Source organism: Ostrea edulis, chromosome 3, assembly GCF_947568905.1.
Source record: "Ostrea edulis chromosome 3, xbOstEdul1.1, whole genome shotgun sequence".
In the NCBI taxonomy this organism is placed as follows: domain Eukaryota; kingdom Metazoa; phylum Mollusca; class Bivalvia; order Ostreida; family Ostreidae; genus Ostrea; species Ostrea edulis.
The window spans coordinates 22,260,992-22,275,069 of NC_079166.1; the positions used below are offsets into that span (position 1 = coordinate 22,260,992).

The 14,078-nt window shown below is 33.6% G+C and overlaps 1 long non-coding RNA gene across 1 annotated transcript; it reads left to right on the forward strand.

Moving 5' to 3' along the window:
• Positions 1-817: 817 nt before the first annotated feature.
• On the forward strand, positions 818-4,508 carry LOC125677668 (uncharacterized). Its single transcript, XR_008800819.1, has 4 exons — positions 818-1,757; positions 2,338-2,469; positions 3,749-3,847; positions 4,122-4,508. It is a non-coding gene; the product is annotated as an uncharacterized LOC125677668 (long non-coding RNA).
• Positions 4,509-14,078: the final 9,570 nt, after the last annotated feature.

Below are 14,078 nucleotides of genomic sequence, written 5' to 3' on the forward strand. Positions count from 1 at the left end.
TCAACTTGTTTGTCAGTAGCTTACCTCGATTTATATCTCATTTTTTGTTAAACATATTTTATATTGAGCAATGTATATGGATACAGAAACATGCCACAAGCCTTGTTTACATAACAAAGAATTGTGAGGGTTCTATCTCACCTGTAACTCAACAATTGATATTCAAAGTTGGATTGGCTATTAGAATTACTTTAGTTAAGCATTGTAAACAATAAGAATGAAAAAATTATAATTTGAATATTTTCAACTCAAATCGGTTATATGCCCCTTTAAAATGGGATGTGACAATATCCCATTATCACCTTATATTGTGTTTCTATCTCTCGCCTGATTCAATATGCAAGAGCATGTTCTGCGTATGGTCATTTTTCGAAATCTATCCAGGCTACTGACAAACATGGTGTAGGGGTTCAAACAGTTACGTACAAAGTCATTATTTCACAAATTTTATGGTCGTTATAACGATCTAGTTTGTTAATACAACCGATCATGTGGACAAATGTTGTTTAATGTGTTTCATACCTATTGTTAGGTCGTTCTTGGCACACTGATTCGGTCTATGGAATACTCGGTTTACCTGATCAGAATATACGGATCACGGCGAGTGTGATCGATTACCTCATATACACCTGATACCACCTATGGTATATCCAGGCGTGTGTTTTTGTCCAATTTTCTATTTGTATTCCTTATAGGAGTTGTGAGATCATTGTTCGTTATCTTCATCTTTTCATTTCGTAAGATCCAGTACCTCGACGAATAGTGTGTATATTTAAATTCTTTTTGCTTTATGATATCATCTTTTTACCGGTGACCTAAAGCATACAATTATAAGCAACCTATCATAAATATTCTGATTACGTCATCAGGCAAAATGAAAAGTCTGCAGGCGGAAGCTGTTTACCGCCTTCATCAAACAAAATATTTATTGCTCCTTTAAAAATATACAGGTTGGCCTCGTTACCAATGCAGAATGATTTCCGTACATGCCATTTCTGCGACAACTTTTAATGATCATAGTCTTTACACAACACTGAAACATCATCAATTTTCGTATTTTGGGAAATATTTGTATGATATTTTAGTTCATCAAATTACCATAAAGTGTATAAGAATAAAAAGTTCAAGGCTATTGGAAAATAAACGTATTTGTGATGGTACCATCAGCAGTTTGTGTTATCAATGGCGTTTGTTTTGTTTTTTTCATGTCACATGTTTGTGCTTTTTTTCTCTTCATGTCCGGTTTTAAGTCTCACAAATATGTGACGGTTAAGTCGTTTTCAATACTGTTTCTCTATGACATATAGTGCAGCGTATCTTTTAGACAACGTCATTATGGATTAGCGACTGTTAAGATTATCACATTGTATGTGATTGTTTGCATGTATAACCATACTGATTTACTACGATTTTCTCTCGGTTGTTGTGACGAGTTAAATAACTGCAGCTTAGAATTGTATCTAAGTTGACATTAAATTCCTATCCATAACTTGCATTACAATTGCTTGCCCAACTCTTTATTTTATATTGTTTATAGGAGTTATGAGATTGATAACTGTTCATTATTGTCACCTTTCATGATATTAGATACAAAACTAAATCACGACATCAATTCCTTTTGAAAAATAATTTCATCAACGTCAACACGGGAAGCAGCAAAACATCTCTTAACACAACTAAGAAAAGTACCTCTATACCTCTACCAATGATACTAAGAAAATGAAAACGTGAAGATAACGAACAGTGAACAATAAAAGGTGAATATAAGCGATACAAAACAGAGAGTTGGGTTAACACGGACCTTTGGTTTATCAAACATCAATATTCGTTAGTTTCATTTTTTTCATTTAAGTACACTTCACTTCATTTAACTAAAAGCAATATTATAGTATTGCATTATTCATTGTTGACCAACAATATTTCTACGTTTTACCATGCATCGTGGTCAAATATAAGTAGTTTGATAGTAGATACAATTTTATTGCAATTGTCTAGTGTAGGATTAATATTTCAACCCTAACGGGATAATGTATTGTTATGGATATGTATGAAGTGAAGCACAAAATAACTGTACACGTCTGTATATGTTAGCATTCAAATAGAAACATGATTGCAAGTTCATAAGAGAAATATTAATGTTAGCATGCATTTACATATTATTCATGGATAACGATAATATTATATACGGTTAAATGCAATGTTCAATAACGCTTTTCAAATTTAGTATTATCATGTGCACATATCTTGTATGGATAACGGTAAGATTCTTGACGATAGAATAAAATGTTCGTCGTTAATTAATATTCCTTGTACAGACATCTTTTTTGCTTTCTGTAGGTTGTATGGATATATTTTACGGTAGGAACTGTACTATTCTTTGTCAATACCCAACACTCGGTTGGATTTGTCGTTCATGGTGCAACTGCAGCCGCGAGGATTGTCACCACGTGAACAGGTGTAGCTGATCTGGTAAGGATCCGATTAATATTCTTTCACTTTTTACTTTCTTTCCAAAGAAGGACGTGTTCTGCTTCAAGTTATATCTTGTGTCCACAATTACAGACTTTGAATCGGGAAAACATGGCGGCTATTGTGAGCTACCCTGTGGTTATCCTAACTATGGAAATAGATGTAAGTTGCTATGTCGTTGTGATGAAGTGTCTTGTGATCAGGTTTATTGCAGAGTAATAATCAATGTTACGTCCATGTTTTCCTCTTTTATTGACATCACATATTAGGACAGAATTTGTTTACAAAATTTATTTTTAAAAATCTAATTAGATTTCTTTCAAACTTTGAAAACATGACCTAAATTTCCCTTGGTTTCAAGGTGACTATTTTCAACATTGACAACGTTGAATTTTAAACTGTCCATGTAATATTCAGCACTAGTTATGACGATGCTGTTCTGCTTGCAAAAACACACATATCTATAGTTAAAAGAGTCGTCAATTTTCTCCTGATATGTGCAGGTACATATTATATGTGTCATTTACTTTTGATTCTCCTATACACTTATCTTTTGGGTAAATGAAAGGTGAAAATAACGACCGGTGACCAATCCCATAATTCCTACAGCCAATTGAAAATGGATAGTTGGGGAAACACAGACCCCTGGACTCACCAGAGGTGGAATCAGGTGCTTAGGAGGAGTAAGCTTCCCCTGTCGACCGGTCACACTGGCCTTGAGCCCTATATCCTGATCAGGAAAACGGAGTTATCCGTAGTTAAAACCAGCGTGCAAAGAACTGCTTAACAATGAGTATGAAACACGTCAGACAGCATTTGACCCAATGATAGGTTGTATTGACGAACTACATCGTTATAACGACCACAGAATTTGCGAAATGTTGACTTCAATCGATACTGATGAAACCCCTGTAACATCAACTTGTTTGTCAGTAGTTAACTGACTATACGCAGAACAAGCTCTTTCATATCGAATCAGTTGAGATATATAAACACCATATGCAGGTGATAATGGAATATTGCTACATAAATATACGAAGTTGACGATGGGGAAGCTGAAATCATCCCGTTTGCCATACAGTTGAGTTGTCAGTTTGCTGTTAATCTCTACTTTCAATAAAATATATAAGTATGAAGCGGAAGCCGACGACTCCGTGGTGTCTTTTATTTCGAGCTCACACGGACATATCAAATCGACATATGAATGAAAGTTATTATTGTTAATAGACAAAACGTCTTCGATATATCGAAATGTCGAATTCATTTCTTTCTTTGCCAGAGGCTGCACCGAAACCTACCAGCATCCCACGCACGGATAGAATACATAGGATAGCTAAAGGAGGCACAAATTACAGGAATCCAGTGCCTTTACTTTCTGGTATTGTTAATCTCTTTTATTCACATCCCTCTTTTAGACAGGATTTTTATTCCAACTGTATAAAAAAAAAAACTTAATCAAACATCTTTCAAACGTTGAAAATATGAACTAGATTTGATTTCGTTTCCAGATGATTATTTTTCAACTTTGACAAGGTTGAACTATAATTAAAGAGTCGGCAATCTTGTTCTGATATGTACAAATAACATGTGTCATTTGTATTTGAATCTTCTATACACTTCAATGTTCTAAACGTGTAATTATTTCTTTACAGTGACAGAATCTGTATCAAAACCTACCAACATCCCTCTTATAGATGAAACAGAGGAGACAAGAGAAGCAAGTGGGATAAATTCCGTGTCTTTAGTTTCTGGCATTACTAGTCTCCTTATCGTGGCCGGAATATTACTGACGTTGTATGCAATGATGTATTTTCATAAAATATCATGCAAAGCTCAAAGTGATTCAGCCGGTATTACAACTTTTCAAATTATAAAATACACAACGCCCATGTTAATTCCAGGGGTTTTTGTCATTAGTGTCCGTTATCCATTAATTACATTCTAAGTTCTTTGCTCACACATTAAGTCAAGTCAGACTCTAATTCTGACTATATACATCTGTGTTCAGATGACACCATTGCAGTCCAATCAGATTATAAATCCGCTTAAAATTAAATTATAACATATTCTCTTACATATCTTAATGTTGAATCAACTGCTGACAGTGAATGTATTCCTTCTGTATATTTTTTTTATAATTACTGTACAAGAAAACTCAAATTCTGACGAATGAGGAACATTTATAACCGTGCTGTATTCATTCACACCAGACGAATACTTCATTAGCTACAGCATCTTGATCAAGCACTGTCACGTAACACACTAATACTAAATCACGTATGTTCCACATCGTGAGAAAAATAAGTTTGGAAATCTACGATTCCAGTTGTTAATTGGCAAAATGGAATGTCAAACAACTAGAATCCATATTTTCTTTGTACATTATCAAAATGTATCATTCCTGAAACAGTTACCACGTAAGTGGATTCTGTTAATGGAAGGTTAATGTGAATTTTTAATGCATCTTCTCACGTGTCATGTAAAATGTGAAGAATGATGTATGTTCTTACACGTCTCTCTCTCTCTCTCTCTCTCTCTCTCTCTCTCTCTCTCTCTCTCTCTCTCTCTCTCTCTCTCCGGCCATTTATTCATTTTGTTAGATTCCTTTATTTTAGCATTCATACGAAGTTGAAGTTAACAGTCTAACGGTTTATAAGTCTGCCGATTGACAAATAAAGATATCTAAATTAATTGCCATATATATTTGAATATTGCAATACTTGGTATGAATGTTTTTGCCCAACTATCTATTTTGTATTGCTTATAGGAGTTATCATTTTGATCACTGTTCGTTATCTTCACCTTTATAGGAGTTATGAGATTGATCACTGTTCAATATCTTCACCTTTATAGGTGGTATGAGATAATCACTGTTCGCTATCTTCACCTTTCATGAATGCAGCATTCATACGTCACGACTGAGAAGGAATAACACTGAATCCATGACTGAGAGGGACCATTTTGTAAACTGAATCAGGTTTCTGAAAATATTGGTAACCTGATGTTACACTGGTTTCAATAATCCTGTTTAAAGGTCATATGAAAGGGTACCCTGAAGAAATTGAGTTATCTGTGGAAATTAAAAAATTAACGCTTATTAAACTATAATTCATTTTTATTTTTCTAATCAATGTATTATAACGTCACAACAGCTGGTCAAATGTACTCGATCACGAAAATGATTTCTGACGATCGCGGCTAATCTCTCTTGCTGATGACGTCAAAAGGACCCACTGTGATGTAAACAACTAGGCTTATAACATATAACTAAGTATTAACTGTATAGCTTTGAGATAAGCCACAGTGTGCTGCATTTAATTGTAGTACATGTGTTAGAGGGTAGAAGAAGGTGTATATGTACCTCTTCCCAAGGGATACTAGATTTAGAAGAAAAAAACATGTGGGTAGAAAATCTCCGACGCGATTTGTGGCCATGAACACTGCACTTCAGTACATCCTATGTGGACACAGAGAGATCAACTTAATATCAGACACTGTGTCGATCATTTTCTATTATCCAAACACGAGACAAATCAAAATATAAATTAAAGTCAACCGCCTAGTTAAAGCGAAGACACTGGAAGTATGTATTACTAAATTACACAATGGTTAGTTATCATTGTAAACACATTCCATCAATGAACGTGAACTTTGAATAAATGTACTCAAGATTATATTTTATGTTCCTATCTTATCTAGCCTACATTGCAAATTCTATCAGTCAACGATATTCGTATAGTTCCATGTTATACAGCTACTACTAGTATCCCAAAAGTGTGTAATTCCTATTTTCCTATTATTAATTGTAAAATGCAGTTGAATTAAAAGTACTAATTAGCCTTTCATTCTCAAATTCAAAAAGAAAATCATGAAGTATCATTCAGAAATTATAATTTATATTCCATATACTATTAATATCAGTAAAGATAACTAAACATGCTTATTAAAAAAATATTAATAAAAAAAAATCATTAAAATATTTGAATAGCGGGGATGTAAAGAAAGAAAGTAAATACCTGCTATAGAATTAACGGAAGCAATATTTATGTATAAGACGACACCAATAAAATGTCTTGTTCTTCGGACAAATGACAAATGAGCGAGCGGTTTACTATTTATAATATTATAATCTATTTTCAACATAATTTTCAGGCGGTATATGGTAAAAGGAACAGAGCGAGCGATTATTATTATATTTCTTTTTTTTTTTTTTTTTTTTTTTTTGCTTTCTTAAACTTTTGTATTGTAAAACAATGAAACATACATTCAAAATCACCTGAACATGTCAAAATAATCAATATTCTATTTTTTGAAAAAAGGGCATGAGCTGTGAAAGTGATGGTAATCGTTTTCACTCAAAATTGTTAAATGTCGTAGGAATATATATTGATAACTAATAAAAACATTTATTTGTACAAAAACAAGAGAAACCCTAATAAGACTATGTTATATAACCGCTTTTGGTGTGAAAAAATATATATATGGAAGAATAATTGCCTTGTAAGACTAGAATTATTTAATCACCAAATATACATAATTCATGTGCCTGCTTTGAGGGAAAAAATGTTTGAAATAATCAAATTGTGATGTTATTGCTGAAATATATAATACTGAGTAATTTTCATTGAATTAAATTTTTGATGACAAAATGACAGCTAATAACAGCTAATGCCCCCTTTGAATACACATATTGATAATTTAATGATAATATACTGCTTAGTTTACGTGTTCAAAGCATTTTGCATACAAGTTCATTATTTGATGAAGAAATGAATAACAAAATTCAGTGAATACATTTAAAATTGTATTTGTATATGTAAATACATGTGTAATTGCTATTTCAAGACTAAATATACTGTTGTTTGCTCAGTTTCCGGATCACATTTTCATTAAAGATTGCTGAGGGTGCCACGAAGATAATTTAGGTTTCAATCTTCTTGTGAAAAGATCAGAAGTTTCTCAAATGAAAATTATTGTAAATGTCACCAGTCTTTGCATTTTCCATACCCGAGTTCATAGGTCTGTTCACGGAGATGTTTGAAACGATTGCAGGCCGATTCGAACATTGACTGGTCTGATTCGACATTCAATCGGTCTCATACTTTAAATCAGTATGTCTGTATGTTTATTTCGCTTAAGATATATCTAGTTTTTGTAGAAATAAAAATAAATCACAATAATTTAAATTAATCTTTACATTTCTGAACAATATCCAAAGCTTCACATTTACACATAGCCAAATTTGCGACATTCAAATTATATTGATTGGCATTCATAGTTATCTTTCTCTGATGTTGTTCATGATATAACATTATATCTCGGTTGAGCATCACTGAAGATACATTATTTGTCGAAATGTGCATCTGGTGCATCAAATTTGGTACCGTATAAGTTTTACATTATGATCCGTGGGTCGAGGCCTCTGCTGGTGGACTGTTAGTCCCCGAGGGTCTCTAAAGCCCAGTAGCTAAGTACTTCGTTCCTAGCTTGAAAATACGAATGTATATTTAATTGCTGTTATAAAATTTAGAAATTCATTTCAAAATTAAGGATTATCTCCCTCATGCATAGCACTTATCCTTGGACGAATTTGGCTCCACTTTTTTGGCACGCTGATTTTAGCTATATTTAGCTCTAAAACTTCATAGTTATTTCGGATTTCAAACATTTCGGTTGAGCATCACTGAAGAGACATTATTTGTGGAAATGTGCATCTGGTGCATCAAAATTGGTACCGTATAAGTTTTACATCTACACGGATTAACAATTTCACATCATTTCTTGTGGTTTTGGCAAGGGTGGGAAACTTGGAATGAAAAAAAAAATAAAGTTATAAAATAAAATATGCTAAAGTTGAATAAACTACAATATACATTTTATATATTGATTTCAAGAAGTAAATATAGACGCAATGTGCAGTATATTGACAGTCTCAATTTTATAATTAAAAAAATGTTTGTTGATTTTATCTAAAAAAATGTATGCTTTTTATTCCTGACACTACTTCTATAAATCCAAGAGTTCCTTTGATATGAACTGAAATATTGCTAAAAGTTTAAAACTAAGTTCAATATGACGTGTGTGACATGACTGATCCGAAATTGGTTCAGCAAATGGTGTGTGTTTTGTAAGGCATCTTGACTACAATAATACAATTCATAAAGAAATATTTATTGATGTTATTGCTGAAAGATGTATCAATTAAATCCATTTATGTTTAGTGTAAGAAACGTGATCATACCTTAGCTACATAATTTTCCCCACAACGCGATATCGAAGTATTGTGTATTATAAAGTTGCGACAAGTAATAAACCTGGGTTCGATAAAAAGTACATCAGTTTTGTATCCCTCAGTAATCATTTCAAACCTAATTTACCTTTCTAAGTATAAATCATTTCAATAATTAGTAGTTTTAAAAAATAATGACAAAGTGATTCAATCGGAACTGGCAATGATCTGAAACTGAACAAAGACTAATTTTGTTTTTGTTAAAAACTGTCTTTCCAACTGTCCACCACTAAAGTTCATGCCTGTGTTTGGGAGAACTACACTCCCGTTCTTTTCGGTTATTTTTACAATACTGCATAGTTGTCTTCAATTCGAGTGCCTCCGCGTGTTTTAAAAAATAGTCGATGTTGTTCACATTTTTGCTGACACAGATGAAATACGGGTTTCATTCCATTGATTCTAAGCATAGTCATGACTTTGTTTAAAAAACTAAAATAATACATGGAGCGGAAAATGGAACAAAAAATTCCGGAAGCGGGAAATTTAAATTAATATTATTTCTTACGTTCTTTTTTAAATACGAGCGCTCGGATCCGATGAACAAGATTTTTTTTTTTGGTGTCGCCTAACTTACAAATGAAAAATACAGAAGCACCCCCCTCCCCCATTAAAAACAACAATTTGTGAATTTTATACTCAAATTGGGACACACGTGGAAAAACTAGCCAGCATCACAAATGGCATCCATGATACATTTGCCACATTTAGGGTACTGTACACCTACAAGAACATTTCAGCGCTATTTCAATATTGTGGCTATTCGTATCCCGTGGGGATCCGGGTTAGAATAGGTCCTCAGTACCCCTTGCTTGTCGAAAGAGGTGGTCCTTCGAATGAGACCACAAAAACCGATGTCCCGTGTCACAGCAGGTGTGGCACGATAAAGATTCCTCCCTGCTCAATGGCCATAAGCGCCGAGCATAGGCCTTTTGCAACCCTTCACCGGCAGTGGTCAGTGACGTCTCCATATGAGTGAAATATTCTCAAGAGGGGTGTAAAACAATATTCAATCAATCGCATAAAAAAGAAAATGCCCGGGATTACCATTACAGATTTTAGACTATTTTTATTACGATAATTCATAAATGAAATGTACACAAGTTCATACGACTTCTAATCTTTTTAAAATGATAGTTAACCTTCAGTATCTGATGGCATGGGGTTTTGAAATCCACAGGCATCTGATGTATGGACAGTACTACCCCCCCCCCCTCCCATCCTGATTTTTTTTTTTTTTTTGCGGCGATAATTTCTCAAAAATGTGTGGATTCCCTGTGTAACCCATCTCAATTTCGATGTATATAATCGTTTGACTTTCCCACTTTTTGTAAGATTTAGAGATTCCCCTTCTACCGGCTTTATTATTGCCGGTAGAAGGCCAATCTCTAAAGCTTACAAACAGTGGGAAAGGATTACATAAATCGAAAGAACCTGATTCACAAACCCTAAAATATAACCCTTAAGATATATAAAAATGAAAGTAAATGTTGAATAGGAGTATTGGTGTTATAAATATGTATCAGAATCCGGGATTCAAAAAAAGATGTTGGATTTTGAAAATAGGAGCACATCTAAAGCTGTATACCTACTAGAACCGGATATGGTACCGTATTTTTGTCATTTTTCACCAAAAACTGGTTATTTTGTAAAGGTTTAGCCATACTGGTTTCATCTCGCCCAAAATATCTAAAGTATTTTTATAATATACACCTTTTCAATTGACCATAAATGCAAAACAATATTTTAGGCGAGCTAGGAGAATTATTTTTATTTTTCAAAAAACGATATTCCAGATTGCTGAAAAATATTACGGTTATGCGCTGGTGGTGGTAAACTTGAATTTTACAGATAATATGGCTGATTTAAGTATCTTATGGAGAAAGAAACTACGTTTTTTATTCCGTGTCATCTATAGGTCATTTTAGTTCGGTGTTTATTTTTAAAGCAAGGGAGATTCCCTCACCTAATCATAGTTTTCGGCTGCAGCTTGTTTACATTTTACTGTATATAGATGTTCATTTTCAATACCTAGTTGTTTTCATCTTTTAAAGTCGTTCACAAAGCATCTTCATTGCATCGTTGGTTAAAAACCGTGTACAATTTTGGTAGTTTTACATTATTATCATAAACATTAAATTATCATTAAACGAAACGACAGTTACCGAAACTGTTAGGCCTAATGACTGAAATGTACATGGCGTCTTCTTTCACTTTGGGATATCGGAAAATATTCAGGCTTCACGCAAGTATTCTTGTATGGTACTGATATCATATCGAATAATTTTTTTATTTATTTATTTTACAAAATTGTTACTACGCAGCTTTAGACTGTCAACATTCGAAATAACTGTTTTATTTAACCTAACTTTACGTACAGTGGGAGCAAGTCCTTCTTTGATTTACAGTACATCCAAGTTTCGGGCTGAATATTAGCATGCTATAAAACTTATACGGTATCAATTTTGATGCACCAGATGCGCATTTCGACAAATAATGTCTCTTCACTGATGCTCAACCGGAATGTTTGAAATCCGAAATAACTATGAAGTTTTAGAGCTAAATATAGCTAAAATCAGCGTGCCAAAAAAGTGGAGCCAAATTCGTCCAAGGATAAGAGCTATGCACGGTCTGGTCAAGGACAAAGGAATTAAAACTAAAAGATTTAAACTACAATATGACTTACCATAGCATGCAGCGTTGCCGCCAGTTAAATCCGACACAGTAAATTATGTAAGCAATTCATAGATCTATAGCGATCCACATGGTATCGATGAAACATGACACCATCTGTTGTAAGACATTCATGACGCATTTTATGCTTCGATAGGCGGATCAAGTAACCCCATATGAAAATATTCGATATACCGGGAATTTTTTTTATTTCACATATGATATCGTTGTACTGTCAAGAGTTTTTTTTTTTATTTTCTTTTATTTTTATGTAACTTTACTTGTAAACAAAGACTGTGCGGGGGGAGGGGTGTTAATAGTCTAGTCAATCTAGCTCAAAAATGAGCAAAACCTCAAACTAATTGCAACAGAAATGAATTTTTGATTATTCATGCAAGAAAACACATGCAAACAACATATTAAAATCGGCTTTTGTATTTCCATGGGAAAATTGGAAGTTTGGGGTAAAAGGATGTGTTTTTTCATGAAAATCGCTAAAAACTGGAAATCGAAGAAAATGCCCATATTATGTAACATACAGTGAAAATAAGTTTCATATCAAATTTCAGCTTGGAAATGTTTTTTTACAGCAGAATATCTTCTTTCCTTGACTGTAATTTTTGGGTAAAATCTTGCTTTTTTGAATATAATTGTTAAAGATTGAAATTTTAAGAAAAAACCCACATTTTGTCATACATTTGAGTCTACCAATAAAAAAATGAAGTTAGGATCTATTTTAAAAACTTCTCAACAAGTAAGATATATAGATGATTGGCAATATATATGAAAAATACCATTTTAGGTAGGAAAACCTACCTTTTTCTAAAACAAAAATAGTGAAAAACTGGAAATGATAGGAAATGACTGTTTTATAGAAGAGATGGCATTGATCTTAAAAATTTAAGATTAAAACGTCCAAATGCACAACTTATCTTTTCTGCACCAAAATTTATTTTCCCTTGCCGAATTTTGGGCTGAAATCTTCATTTTCCAACAAAAATCGTTAAAAACTGGATTTTGGAAGAAAATACTTTTTCCTGTCCATTAGGCTTATATGAGTTACCACATGAAGATTTATACATTAAAATAAACTGTTAACACAAAACAAGTGCCCCTTCAAAAATGGTCTGTAAAAGATGACCTACAATTTTTGCAGATACTCCCCTTACATCGGAACTTGGAGGCGCACTTACCATTCCGGTCCTATGTTTCACATAAATACATGTAGTATTTTAAAACAAACAGTGTATAGTAAAGCTTACGTTACCAAATTCTTTATTAAGCTGAGTTTTAACAGGTTGTACTACATCTATGACGAAACAAGGTTCAGTTTCTTCGATTTTATAAAGAAATCTTTAATACGTGCACTTCGTCAAGTTCTAGAGTTTGGGAAGGGAGGGGGGGGGGGGTTATAGCCGTATTTGATGTTTAGTTCTATCCAAATTATTGTGCAATTAATACCGAGAATTTCAGGAGTAATTAATCTGTTTTAAAAACAATGGACACATAGAATTAAAAGCAAAATGAATCAGGCACGCAGCATCGTAAAAAAAGGGGGGGTGTGTGAAGATAATTTCACAATATTGCCTGAAAATTGACAAGTAAATTTTAATCCAAAGTTATAAAAATCCTTGATGGTGTGTGTGTGTGGGGGGGGGGGGGGTAAGGTTGTTCTCTCAGTTCAATTTTACACTTCCACTGTGTACAGTTTACGACAATGCTATTTTTAAAAAAAAGAGGAGGGAGGGCAACAAATCTGTCTAAAAATCGAACTCTATACGTAAAAATTTATCAACTTTGCATGTAATGATAAAAGGTGTAGAGCCATTATTGCTACGTGCCTGATAATTATATAAGTGATCATTTGAGTAATTGCAGTACAGTTCAATCCATGTTTTTACAAGTACAACGGCCAGTGTCACAATTTGCCTTGCATTTACAGCGAAAAACGTTCAAAAGTTTATCTGGCGCGACTTGTAATTTAGCTTTAACGGATACAAGAATTGTTGACAGCAGTGCTAAGCCCCAATTAGAATGATCCAAATTAATCATTTCTTTAGTCCACTCTATGACTTAAAAAATTCCTGCAGTGCTCCTTTTCTGCAGCTGTAGTTAGTAGTTAGTGGCAATGACTGAACTTATAAAAATGACATTGTGTTAGACAATTCTTCACATAGCAAATATCCTATAAGTGTCTCTATGGTATTCCATTGTACAAAGTCGATATGACATCGACACCAGAATATATCCTTTTCTTTATGAAATCCTCATATAGGAAGGTGAAGATAACGAACAGTGATCCATCTCGTAACTCCTATAAGCAATACAAAATAGAGAGGTGGGCAAACACGGACCCCTGGATATACCAGAAGTGGGATCAGATGCCTATGGGCTATAAAGAGTAAGCACCCCGTCTTGACCGGTTACACCCGCTGTGAGCTCTATATCTTAATAAGGCAAACGGAGTTACCCTTATTCAATATCATTGTGCCAAAACCAGCCTAACAATCTATACGAAACAAGTCAGGCAGATTTGACCCAATGATAGGCTGTATTGGCAAAGTAGATTGTTCTAACGACCATATAATTCGCGAAATGCTGACTTTAAACGAAACAGTTGAAACTCCTTCACCATCAACTTGCTTGTCAG